Here is a 13564-nt window from a genome sequence, read left to right as displayed (position 1 = left end):
TTAAAAAAACACCGAAAGCACTTTTAGAAAAAATGGAAAAATTTTTTTACTGTCTAGAGTACTAGAAATTATTAAGTGAAGGCCTAATCTACCCCTGGTGAGTCACACGAGTTGACATTTCGACCCCTGGATCTCCTAAGCGATAGACAAAATAAAAAAAAAGTGTTTTGATTTTTCTGACTCGAACTTCACGAGACTTATCGACGCATACCAAACGCTGGCATTAAATGATACGCGCCTCTCTACATTTTTTCTATTCATCCATAATCCAGCCGTGAGGTTGGTGATCCGATCGGCAACTAAGCTTCGATAGAACTTTATAAAAGCTGTCTAGCACTAGAGAAATACAGTCTCGAGGTATTCAGTCTTGTCTCGTGTACACAAAAGACCTTTTTTCCCTTTTTTTACAAGGGGCGTGACTGAGGGATGTTTATCGTGAGCTAATCACATTTTACGCGCTTATCTAACTCACATGTCACGATTTGTTGATCTAGGGCATACAAAAAAGTTAAACCCAAACTTCTAAACCACCAAAATTAATAGTCTTTTTTTTATCGTGTTTTACTCCCAAAGTAATTATCAAATGATAAAAAAAAACTGTTAAGAATATAGAATTTAAAAAAAGTGTATCGATTAGTGTTTGCCCGGGAAAGAACTGGAAAAACGGGTTTTAAAAAAAAACCAAAGTCTTGTGGTTTTTGTATAAGATACTGTGGCAAAAAGAGGATGAAAAAAAGGTTGCAGTAAAAACATTTAACGTTCTAGCGGGAAGTAGAGAATAAAAAGAAATCAAAGACCGTTAACGACACTGGTGATCGTTAAGAAATTAAGGAATTAAGGGTTTTCGACGTCGGCAACTACCACTAGTTACTATTATACTGTTACTGTTATAACTACAACTATAACTAAGTCAGAGTTGTGGTAGTGAACTGGAGAGGCGACTGAAGTACTGAAAGGATGCGATGATAAAAATAAAAATAAAAAATACCAAGGTATCTTATCGGCGGTCGTTTGTCTCTACCGAGAAAAATTCACCTCTATTTTTCACAGTTTCGCTGTGAGAATAAGAACGACTGGGAAAACCCGATGAAAACAGACGCAGGTACACACACTACACACATACTGAGATGGGAGTTGAGACAGTGATAGAAATAAGTGAGACAGAAAGTAAGAAAGTGAGTCGCCATTTGCCAAGTACCGTGAACCGGAAGTATTTCATCCGTGAATGAGAACGGGAACAAAGAAAATGGATCTTAATAAGAAAAATGATAAAAAAAAAAATTAAAGTGACAAAAGGATGAATGAAGGATAGACAGTTGACTAATTGGAGATGCTGCACATTGAAAACAAATAATATCTTGAAAAAAAAAAATACATTTAACGAATTATTGGTCTTAAAAAAAAACTAATCCGTAAAAGGTGATAAGTCGTCAGTGAATTTAAAGTATACGTGTCAGTAGTTACGAAAATTGTCCACCTAACCATCATCTCCACCGCCAATAACACCCAATTACGTAAATTGCTCTTCTATCCAGCTTTGCGGATACTGCTGCGGCCCATTAATACGAATTACACGCGCTCAAAGTGTGTTCACATTTAATGCGTACACACTCGCCTCACGGTCGTGATGTTGTACGTCATTTCTTCACCCATAGACCCTTTTTCAGATTACACGCGTGTATTTAATAAAGAGAGCCACAAAAAATACTCGCTCACACACACATTCACATATAAGTACATAATCCCTGGACTGAGCAGTCTTGTAGCAATATGATGTCACCTAATTGCCGCCCGGCACATCTATATAAAGACCAATCATTAGACGCGATTATCGTCTCTTTAAATGTCCAAAATCGTCACTCAATTACGCACGACCCTTTTAGCAAACTTTTATTTTCACCGCACACTTGTTAAGAAATTCTTTTCACGCTCTCTGGGGGTTGCAATTTGTCAAGTCGCGTGTCCTGAAAATTTCTGGCCAGACCCTGGCTGGGTTAAATTTAAATTAACTATACTCACATACATGCATGTGTAATTAGAGACGAAGAACAGACATACGGATGACAATTATACAGTGAAAAACGCATAAATCATCTTTGGTCACATTGAGTCCTGTCCCCTAAAGGAGTCACGAGTAGCCACCACTGCAGCTGCCGAAAAAATATATATGTACGTTGACCCGGCACTTTCCCGATGCCATTAGCAGCGAAAAAGCCATTTTGTAAAAATTACCCGGCAAGGCATGTGCTTAGGGAGCGTGGCATCCAGGACACTGTGAAAGAGAAAGTGAAAATGAGAGTAAAAGTGAGAGAAATGGTTAGTCTACCCTTGAGGTCATATAGTATTCTGTTGACTAACCCCTCGATCTCCCGGGAATGCAGAAATGCACCGCTAATGGCCGAATCGTGTTGCATTAGAGGATTAATGCAGCCTTGAGTACGTTGCTGCGTGCGGGCGATCATCCAAAGACTGGGCCTGTGCCATGATCTAGCCGAGTTCTAATTTTTAGTTAACTTTTATCCGAAAGTTTCTCTCCTGACATGTATGTAGGTAAAGTCTGTATTTATTTAGCGTTTTACACAGCGAGTAAGCTTTGATTTAGCACTTTAATGCAAATGTTTACTATTGACACGGGACTTTTGACTTGTTGCTGTTAAATAGTACGTCGGAAAGTTTTTAATTAAATTTTATAACAGGTGACATTTTGCGTATATAGGTCAGTGCGAGTAAACAATCGAGGCTTTCAGCACTTGTGACCGTAACACAAAATACTTTGGGCTACATTGAAATATTTTTTAGTGAGCTGTAAAAAAAATTTAACGATGGGTTTATTGTTCAGAGGTTAAACGTGAGATTGTCACAACCCGTGAGCCGTGAGTTTTATTATTTTCGCTGCACGTGCGTAAAAATAATAGGTAATAGCTATTCTTGCTGGCAATAATGACCTCGAGTTTTGAGATAAATGAGATTCGACCGTGACAAATTTAGAATTTTCATGATTTAGGTTGCCCGAGGGTCAAACTCGGCCGTTAATTAAGACACTTATGTGTTCGATGGAGGTTCTGACCCCTGTGTCGACGTCGCTCCGATGATATAAGGGCTGTTTAATTCATGTGCTTTGTGTGCGCGTCGAAATTCGGGTGGAATAAGAGAACCGTTGATTCGTTCGGCACCGGTGTTTTATTCAGATTTATCTACCGCTAACCATTAAACTCAAATTTTTCTTTCCATTTAGTTTTTATTTTTATTTTTATACCGACATTATAACGTGATTTTTAACAATTTTATTATAAAAAAATTTATAAAAGTATTTATACAACACACATTCATGAAAAAAATGTCTCTTGAAATTCATGCTGATGAGAATCTCATTACCCTTTGGTATAAGCCGCTACTGCTGATGCTGCTGGCACGTTGAAAAGACATCGCGATGGAAAATGAAGTTCGCATTACTAGGAAAACTAGGTTATCCTACTAGGTTGTAAAGCAGCTAGAAGCTAGAATAGAGCACAAACTTTTAGCTTTTTATTAAAGGGACTGAGTGGAGCAAGAACACTTTGTTTAGCGCCATCATCAAGTGTACTACACCGCGCTGCAGTCTCTGTACCATGCATACTTACATAGATACATCCAAACAAGCCGCAATAGTATCTGTGGCTCGTTGACCACCAACCATTTTCAAGGATCGTTTGCTCGCGTTCACTTCCGCGTACACAATCACACAATCTCTCACAACTTTGACCTTATTTCCTGTCGGTACTCAATAAAAAATTTTGCCTTCTTACTAAGACTTGCGTATAAATAAATTCAACTGCAAAAAAAAAGATCACCAAATCTAGTGATCTACTTTCTCAAATATCATTTTCGTCAGGTCAATATATTCATAATATGTATATATGTATTTTCAAGAGTATCTACAAAAGCGACTTCATACCCAATATATAATCCGAGTAGATAGAATTCGTTGACTTTACATAACATCGCAAGCGTGTAGCAAACTTATTTTATTTTACATTATTTTTTTACGCTACTCTATTTCATGGCTCGTCTCACAGGAAACTAGAGCAATCCCAGCCGAACATCACTCAATAGCTTCCTATACCGGAGATCCGATATTCCAGGGAATTTCCCGAAAAATTTCAATGGATAAAAAATCAGAAAAAAATTAAATAAAAATTCGGTGCATCCTTTATGGGTATCAGTGTTTATGTATATGAGCCTGAATTGTATGTAGGAACAAATACGAGTGAGAGATAGGGTATAAAATAAATATATGTATTTAAATATAACCAACAAGTATCGATAAAATCGCGGAGTATTCTCATGCTCGTAAAATTTTCAGCACAATGTCTCTTAACACATTCGCTTGCCGCTCTAATATCGAATTGCCCGAGACGAGAGTTGGAGGGAACAAACCTCCGCTAGCTGCTGCATGGTCTCTCGTTAACTACAAAGATCTACATTGAGATAAAGTTAACGACTTGAGTTAGAATCGATAACAGTGCATGTACATTTGCGCCTGAGGTACACCGATTCAAGTGGGTGTAAACGAGCAGATTCGATCGTTACCGATCTCGCTGAAAGTGAATCCCACATTCATATATAGGTATAGATAAATATAAATACATATATATTTCAGTACGACTTTAGTACGTTGTTTGTTCCCGCTTATACCTCCATATATTTTTCATTTTTAATAAATCTAACCTCATTGTACATTTGATAAGTGCAATAAACCCTCTACAAATATTTAATCAGTCAAGTTTGTTTGCACTTGATGGATTTATTATTCCTACAGAGCATATTGAATTGTTATTGGGTTATTACATAAAGACTACTTTTCGTAGTGGTAATCGACTCGATAAATTCGTAAATTATTTCCAAACCGTGCATACAAGACAGTCGTAGTAAGCATGATACAGTTATGGAGTTGGCTGGTATATGTATATATGTGTAAATATGTAATAGTTTTCGTTCAAACAGTAGCTGCTCGCATGTCCCGACAACATCAGGGTGAATGGAATCGATATCAGAGAGCACTGGATCGCAGTTACGTGGCTCAAAAAAAAGACAAAGAAAATAAAGGGCCCGAGGGTCGTTGGTTATGGGTTCTGCGTTCTGGTTTCGAGTAAATTTCTATTATATTTCCGGGCTTATGTTGATCGCGTGATCCAGCTGAATTGTTCAGCGATCTAGCCACCAGTACCGATAGAAATGTGTAAGACCCGGTCGGGAATGTCGACACGCGGGTTTTCCATCCACTTCTATTTCTGCTTATACTTTTTTTTTTTTTTTTTTGACTAGTTATTTGATCTTTTTTTAGATCAATATCTCTATTAGTTAGAAGCTACGAGCTATGCGGAATAAATTCAACCCTCATGGAGATCGTATGTAATTTAACGACTGGACCATTGACGTATAAATGGAATGCCGTCTGCGCAACTCGCATGGTCTTTGATGTATCAATTATTACCAAATAGCTTTATTGATAACAAAGTCATGAGTCGGTGCACGACCGCAGCATTTTACGCTTCGATTACCCGCTGCATCATTTTGATAAATAATTATCCCTAAAGGGAGTTTAATGTTATCTTTGGTGTAATAAAAGATTTGCTTGCATATCAATAATTATAATAACAATGAATAGTTAAACATTTTTGATCACGGAAAAAAATTGTGGATTTACAAAAAAAAAGCTGTAGTTGAATTAACGATAAGTTGGAGTAAAGAAATGCTAACTCAAACTTAAAACAACTTCATGGGACGTTGTCAAGTTGACCGCAATAAGTTGATGCCAACTTGTCCGCAAGTTGAGTAAAATAAGTTGACGTAAAGTTGTGGCAGTATTGTCGTCTACTTACTATCAGAATAATAATGCGAACCACAGTTGAAGTACCCACTTCAACAATACTGTTAACTATTTTTTTTTTTTTTTCATATTTTATTTGGGTTGATATTTATTTTGATACATTTGTATTTTAACTTCACAAAATTTGAAACTTTAGTTTACAAATATTCATAATAAAGCTTTAAAAGCTATTTATTTTATTATTGTCTCATACGATAAGGCTTTTTGGTGCATGTGCCATAATAAAGTATAGTTCTTCCTTCACAATGATATGTGCAGCAGTCGCCATCTTCGCTGCACTAAAACGAAAAAAAAATCATTTATTTTAATGTAATAAAATTAATTGTTTACTTTAAATTAAAAATACTCTGGGTTTTAATATTTACTTACTGCTTGTCCCAAATGATAACAAATATCTGCGTTGATAACGCTCATTCCCACAATTAATAGCTGTATTATAATGATAAACCAAATTTTGAGCATTTGAAAAATGTGCAGATTTGAATTTATTTTAGATGGGATAAATTTTAATTATATATTCAAAAAAATTTCTAAGCACTTGGTAAGAATGTTATTTGTTGTTAGAACTTGTTGCGTTTGACTAGTTGTTAAAAAATAAATAGATGAGTTTAAAAGTTAAAACGCAGTTATGACTCAGCAATGCCTACGATATGAGATATGTCGTATCAGGTTTTTATTTTAATAGTCTTCTTACACTATTTAATACTGGATAACATTTATTTTAGCAATAATTTAAAGTCAAACTACTTTTATACGTGGCTACTAGTTTAAAAGTTTTCAAAGATAGTAGATTTAAAAAATTCCAAGTATTAAAAGTATAAAAAGTTGAAGTTTATGTTTCAAAATATATTTTAAAACCAGATAAATAAAAAATTTTAGAAAAATAGTTAATAATAGTTGTTAGAATGAAAGAAAAAGACATTTTGTTTTTAAAATTTTTATTCATTCAATTTTTTAACAATCGTCACCTTATATTTTTAACAAGTATAACAGAAAACTGAGTTATTCAAAATTATAAGCGGCAAGCTTTAATAAGAAATTCAATAAACGTCAAAAGTGATATTTCGACCATCTTTCTATTGGATTTTTGTCTCGATTAATATTTGTGTCTATTAATTTCAAAAACCTTGAGTTTACTGACGTACTGATGTTTTTTACATGTAGAACATCTATAATCTTAATGACTATAACTATTATCAGTGTTTGATACCAGAATTTTTTTCAATAACATGTTTTCGGACAAATCTTAAATAACAGCTTAAATTTTGTAATAAAATTCTTTATGGCTTAGAAAATTTATTTAAAAATCGAGTACATTTCTGAATACAATTTTTATAAATCGACATTATTATCCTGTTTATAAAAATAAATTTCAACATGAAGAAATAATTCTCAAAAATATTAATCATAAATATTAATTTAATATCCGCAGATTTGAAAACTTTCTGAACAAATGCGGGAGCAGCATTCACGATTAATCCTACACTGAAATGTAAAATAAAAAAGATAGTTATTTATAAATGATTAGTTTTTTTTTTTTTTAATTTCTACCTTTTGAAAATAAACTTTACAGACACTTCTGACGGCCTCTACAGCAAGTGACATAGCAAAAAAACATAAAAGTTTAAGTAGCATAGAAAACGATAGCATTGCCATTGTGAAATGAATAGAGTGATGATTCTTGATTTAATAGATATCAAAAAAAAATTATTAACAAATAAAAATTTAACTATTGAATTTGAGAAAACAATTTTGAATACTCACGTTCCAACACTCTTATGTCTGCAAGACCCGGTTAAAAATGACACTATGATTTTTATATAAAATATTTTCTCAATTATATACACCAATTTTTAATGGATTGATCAGATACCTCATAAAACTTGTTTTTTAGCCGCCAAAAATAGACATGACAAAGTTTTTGCGATGAAACTTTAAAAATAATAGCAGATCATTTAAGTTCTATTAAAAAAATGCTACGGGATTTTCCAAAAGAATTTTTGTTTTTAAAAATAACTTTAAACTTCACTAAATTGCTTTTATAATAATTTTCCATAAATTTTAATTATCCGATACTTAATTTAAATATTTTTTAAATAAAGATTTTTTCTCTTGGCACATTTATAATTTTCCTCAGTATCTTTATTATAAAACCAACTACGAAAAAATTCATTAAAAATAAAAAAAAAAGTACCGAGGTAATTAATATTTTTAATGCGCAGTAAAAAAAAGACATACTTAGTCCATTACGCCGCAAAAGTTTATTGAATGCGATTAGTTAATTGCTAACATAAAAGAACTCGATTTGGGCTTTGGTTGTTGAAATAAAAAGAGTTTAGCAGTCGGTAGTTACCGATACTGATGGCCCAAGGGCTTCGACCTCAAGTCAAACGGAACAATCAGGCCCCAAGATGGGCCAGCAGTGAGACAAAGCAAGACGAATGAAGAAACCCCAGCACATTGGCATGTGGAATAAACCAAAGAGACGAACTTTCTTTGTATTGTGTGTCCAGTTTCTCTCTTGTACGCAGTATTCGATCTTTAATCTTTGCGAGGGTCTGCAACCTACGGTCTACAGGATCCAAGAGCAGCTCTATTGTGCTCGGGAACTTAAAAGACATTATATAAGTAATAAGTACAGGGATAAAAAAGAGAGAATCCTTAAGTAATGTTTTTATATTTAGAAAAAAAATAAAAAAATAATGAAAGAGCCATTGGAAGTACGCAAAATATGTAAATGCACTTTAAGAAAACGACCACCGGCGTCAAGTGACTTTACTTTCACAACAGACTAAAATGCAGCTGATGTGTACAGACATTACATCTAAAGCCATAGGGCGCTATTTATAAGCTGAAAAAAGTCCATCCGATGTGAATTTGCATATTTTAGAATTGCATTAATTACCGGGTTGTGATGTAGACGTAGACGGTTCTGGCGCTCAGCCTCCGATGTCGATACCGCAAAAAATTTAAGCGAAGAGAGAGATTGAAGGAGTGAGAGTGTGACTAAAGCGAGGTAATGTTACGTAGGCGGCTACTTAAACTTGTGACTACAAGAGTTAAAACATCTCGTTTGTTCTCATCGCAGATATCGCCCCGGGCTGAGAGACATTAACAACAATAATTAACGCTAAAATTCCTTGTATATTTTGTTTTTAAATAAAAATTTTAAATAATTAAAAAGAAAAGTGAGTGGTTGTCTTGAGAAAAAGGCGCAACACCCGAGTACCCGACACGCTTTGTACCCAAGCTTTCCTACGGAATTAACTTCCCGAGACACGATTATTATTCTAATATGATAATACCTCGGCGAAGGTTAAATTAAAAGCCCACCTTCGCTGTCTTCTATAATTATTATTCTATTCTGTACATGATATTAATAATACATATTACATATCTATTAGAATATCATCCGGCTCCATCGGTTTTTCGGTATTTATTGAAATTTAAGATGACTCTATTATTTTACCATAACCTCGTGCTTCTCCATAAACTGGAGTCTCTCCATAAATAATTTATATTTGTATAAACAGACGTAGGTGTAGACCATGAAAAATCTATAAAGAACAAAGCGATTTTAACAGCCCTTATGGTGCATCCCAATGTGTGGGGTAACTGACCAGACACCCGAGTGAGTTCATGGTGTGAGTTACTACCATCGGTTCAATGTCGTATTCGTTGATTTAGAGATGAGAATAGAGAAATTCATGTCTATGTACACATATACATATATGAATATGATTGTATGTATTGGAGTACTCAAAGTTCTGACTGCATGGGTGTGCGGAGTGTGGAGTCCTCTAGCCAGGGAGCAAGCTCTCATACTTGGTTTATCTCTGCTAGTTGATACGGATGTCGTGCGGTGGACGTCGTGGTGTGATATATGTGTACAAGTGCGTCGGAGGACCACGCCTACTAACACCGCGGTCTAATTGAGTGATCGAGTGCCCTTGCGGCGTTGGCACCCCCCTGTTACTGGCTCAGGGGATGCTGATGCTGATGCTGTTGCTGCTGGTAGTGTCCGAGCTAAACCATCGCCATAAGCATCCCATGCCCATGGGATCTAACAGTTTATATTTATCAGAAACCTTGTTTTCAATGCCACCATATATTTTATGTTCTATTTTTATTCTCATTTTATTTATGAGGATTTTTTTTTTGTTTCAGGTATGTACGAGTCGAGTTTTCTCTCCTTGTTATATGACCAGATGTGGTAGGATTATTTTTTTTAATGTGAAGATATTGGGAGTAAGATGTTTGAGTATAAACGATATTAATGATGTGAAAATAAACAACAAGCAGGTAAGTTGCAAAAAGAAAATACGCGTCGACGTTACCAGTCAGTGCATTATATTAGAGAGGACATTTTCTAGTTTTATGAGCTCGTACATTATAACATCCGTGTGTGAGTTACATAGCATCTCGCACGGGGATCCTTTTGCCGGCAACGAGAACAAACTTGGATATAAAAGAATGCGAGTGTAAGCAAAAGAGAGAAAGAGAAATAGAGAGGAAAAATGACAACGGTGTTTTATTACATGAGAGTAAAATCATACATAAATTTATTTCACTTATTCAGAATATCACACTCTCTTATTTAGTCTAATGTCACGACACCCTTTACTACAACTTCATTTGAACCTTGAACATTAGCTTTAATCAAATGAGAATGAAAACGAATTTATCAGAATTCTACGGATCTTTTATTTTTTCAAAAAAAAAAAACAAATAAAAAATATAAATGACATGTAAAAAGTATTGAGGAAAGAAAACAGGTGAAAGGAAGGTCATTAAGCAGCAGTGGCAGTAGATCAGATCGAAAAGATTAGGTCATTAGGAAGCCACATCATCAGAGTTTAAATCGAAAAAGATCAACTTCATCTTCCCCCGGGCTCTCATCACAGAAGCATAAGCACAAAAAATGAATAAAGAATTCCAGATTGAAAGTATCTTGGCTCGTCTGCATCCGCGATCGCGAAATCGATCCGCTCGTCGAGAGATCTCCGATTGGGTTTATATCGATCGAGCGGCTCGATCACCGTGACGATGCCAGAGAGTCGCGTAATCGCGACTCGGTACACAAAGAGCTGAACACGGGTTTTTCTTCTCTCGTGTTCCTTTACTCAATACTTAATACCTCGAGGGCCGTCGAGGCTCAGGATGCGCGCAATTTATTCGATGATATAAAATCCTCTGATTGGTTGTGCGCACGCTCGCCCGTCCTGCTCTACCGATCGACGCTCTCACGTGGTGATCGATTTCCTCCTCTGCAAATGGATCCCTCGTACTTTTAGTTTTGTTTTGTTATTTCTTTCATCTACCCATCAGAGAGGTATCTAATGAGCTTCAATCTATTTATTGTTTTCTCCTTAAGGCAAAAAATTATAAACATCGATCGTGGGGTCGTTAAAATGTCAGATGAAATCGATCTAAAATCGAGACGTGGCTTGTTATCGATTTTGCTTCAATGACTCGTCAACTTTTTTATATTTTATCTATCAGTACAGTTATCAATCTAATGTTATCATTTCCAGAAAGTAATCTAAAGAAAATAACAGATTATATTGAGCTGAGAGTAGCAAAATCAAGACTCACGTGTTCCTCCCTATATTTATATAGATATATATTCACAACAGTGAGTTATATCATTCATCCGGTGTATTGGACGGGTAATGGTATAGGGAGAGAATGGCACCCGGCTCACAGTAGAAACAATGCAATTTAAATGTTAAACGGACGTGACTCCCTCTTGATGTTTCTTGTCTCTTTTTATCGCTTTAACTACTCTCTCCTCAGCGCTGTCACTGTACACACATTCTAGTTACGTTACAATTCCTCTTATTTCACTCTTACCCTCGCCCTCACCCTCATCCTCACCCTCGGCCTTACCCTCGGACAACCCCAACGCGAGCTATATCCGATCGAGTCGAGTCGAGTCGAGTCGAGTTGTTGCGATACGACGTCGCGGGTACGACAGCCGAGCTTTTTTCCCGTTTAAATGCGCGACAGTTTAAATCGAACGCGCTCGTTTATTCTGTCTGCCGTGGGTTGTCCGGGAATGAAAACGTAAAAGAAATCCACAAAAAAATAAATTACGTATGAAATAACACCCGTGAGTCGTCGTGGTTTAAGTACTGGTGCAGGTATACATTTATATACATATACATATCAGTACTATTAGATTGCATTGTATTGTAATGCGCAGCATAGTGATAGTGGGAGTGATGATGTCGAGGATAAAACGCATATCAGCCACAGGCAACAAGATGTAAGCAATTTCTAAAAACGTCGACTTTTCTACTACTGCTGCCTGCTGCTGCTATGTCGTTTTTACGGTAATTGCTAAAATACCCGCTGGCGTCTTTTTCAATCTACTTTTTTAAACCATTGTTTTACGACAATACCAAGTGTATGTCTTTAAATACAAAACAAAGATAAAAGACTTGCCTTTGTATCACCATCTATACTCTAAATAATAACAAAGTGAATGAAAGAATTGCATTAGAAATTTTATTCCCTGTTCCTTTTTTTTTCTAAAATCTAGTCCAGTAACTGAAATAAAAAACTTCATCTCCTGATTGTGTGATTTGAATTTTGATTAGTCTTCAAAAAATATCAACGTGAGCAATCACGAGGGACAAAGATATCCGAAATCGTTGCATTCTGCCATTAGTATTTTAGTTGTATATATATATATATATATATATATATATATATATATATATATATATATATATATATATATAGGTGTATAGATTTTTTTTATTTCATTTTATTTTATTTAACGTTCTCAATTAACAGGAACAATTTGTCGAGCAAGCGGGAAATGGGAGTAGAGACTAGATCAGAGACGGAGGATAGGGAGTATAAAAAAAAAGATAGACATGAAGCAGAGACAATTAATCCCACGATTGGTTTAATTTGCTCGACATTATCCAATCAAATACCGAACCAAATTCGAACTAACCTTTCCTCTGTATTTTAACTCCCTTACTCGCTCCCATCAGTGCCCGCTCTCTTCTGCACCCTATAGGATATAAATACAATATATATAACACAGTCCTCTCGACATCCGCCCTGCGCTCGCTCTTTATACACTCGCGAAACGTTGAATTAAACAACCGGACGCCATTGAGAACAGGGACGTTAATTCGTTGGGAACAAGAGATAGGAGGTACTTGTTATTTTGCATATGGAAATTTATTTCGACTCAATGTTAATCAGTAGTAATTAAAAATTTTATTTTATTTCTTTTTTTTAAGCTACACCGATCTCTCGATAAATCATTTTTTTTCCTTCGGTGTCAAAACAAATTATAAAATGTATCAAATGATGCAATAAATATTTATAAAGGATGCATTTGTGAATTATTGTTATGTCGCAGTAATATAAAAAAAAAAAAATATATATATATATATATATATATATATATTTATAATAAAATATACGACGGAACATTTGAAAAATATGCAATTTGATTGTTTCATTGAAATGATTTATATGTGCAGCGACAACGGGAATGTGAACACACGGAAACACGTTATAAAATAAAAAAAAAAAATGAGTAAAATATATATGTATGTATAAATATATAAGTGTGTGTTGTTTAGAGTAAAGCTCGCTAGGAAGCCGAGAACGAGAGTAAGATCGAAGGCTGCGATTTAGCGGCCGCTGAAAACGACTTTGCGAGATGTT

At 35.1% G+C, this 13564-nt stretch overlaps 1 protein-coding gene across 5 annotated transcripts in view; it reads left to right on the top strand.

The window, feature by feature from the left end:
- Positions 1-13564, top strand: part of LOC103577931 (protein sax-3) — a 196356-nt gene that overhangs the window by 141993 nt on the left and 40799 nt on the right. Inside the window, exons 1-2 of one of the 5 annotated variants that reach the window (XM_008558821.2) lie at positions 6640-6684; positions 10037-10171. The exons of 1 other annotated variant lie outside the window; for it this stretch is intronic. The gene's annotated coding sequence lies outside the window, so the exon portion shown is untranslated. Of the gene's footprint in view, positions 1-6639; positions 6685-10036; positions 10172-10242; positions 10414-13564 lie in introns of those variants that run through there. 3 more of the 5 variants (XM_008558823.3, XM_053741134.1, XM_053741129.1) reach the window with 3 other exon arrangements.

Source organism: Microplitis demolitor, chromosome 1, assembly GCF_026212275.2.
Source record: "Microplitis demolitor isolate Queensland-Clemson2020A chromosome 1, iyMicDemo2.1a, whole genome shotgun sequence".
NCBI classification, from domain to species: Eukaryota; Metazoa; Arthropoda; class Insecta; order Hymenoptera; family Braconidae; genus Microplitis; species Microplitis demolitor.
This window is presented reverse-complemented; position numbering and strand designations above follow the sequence as displayed.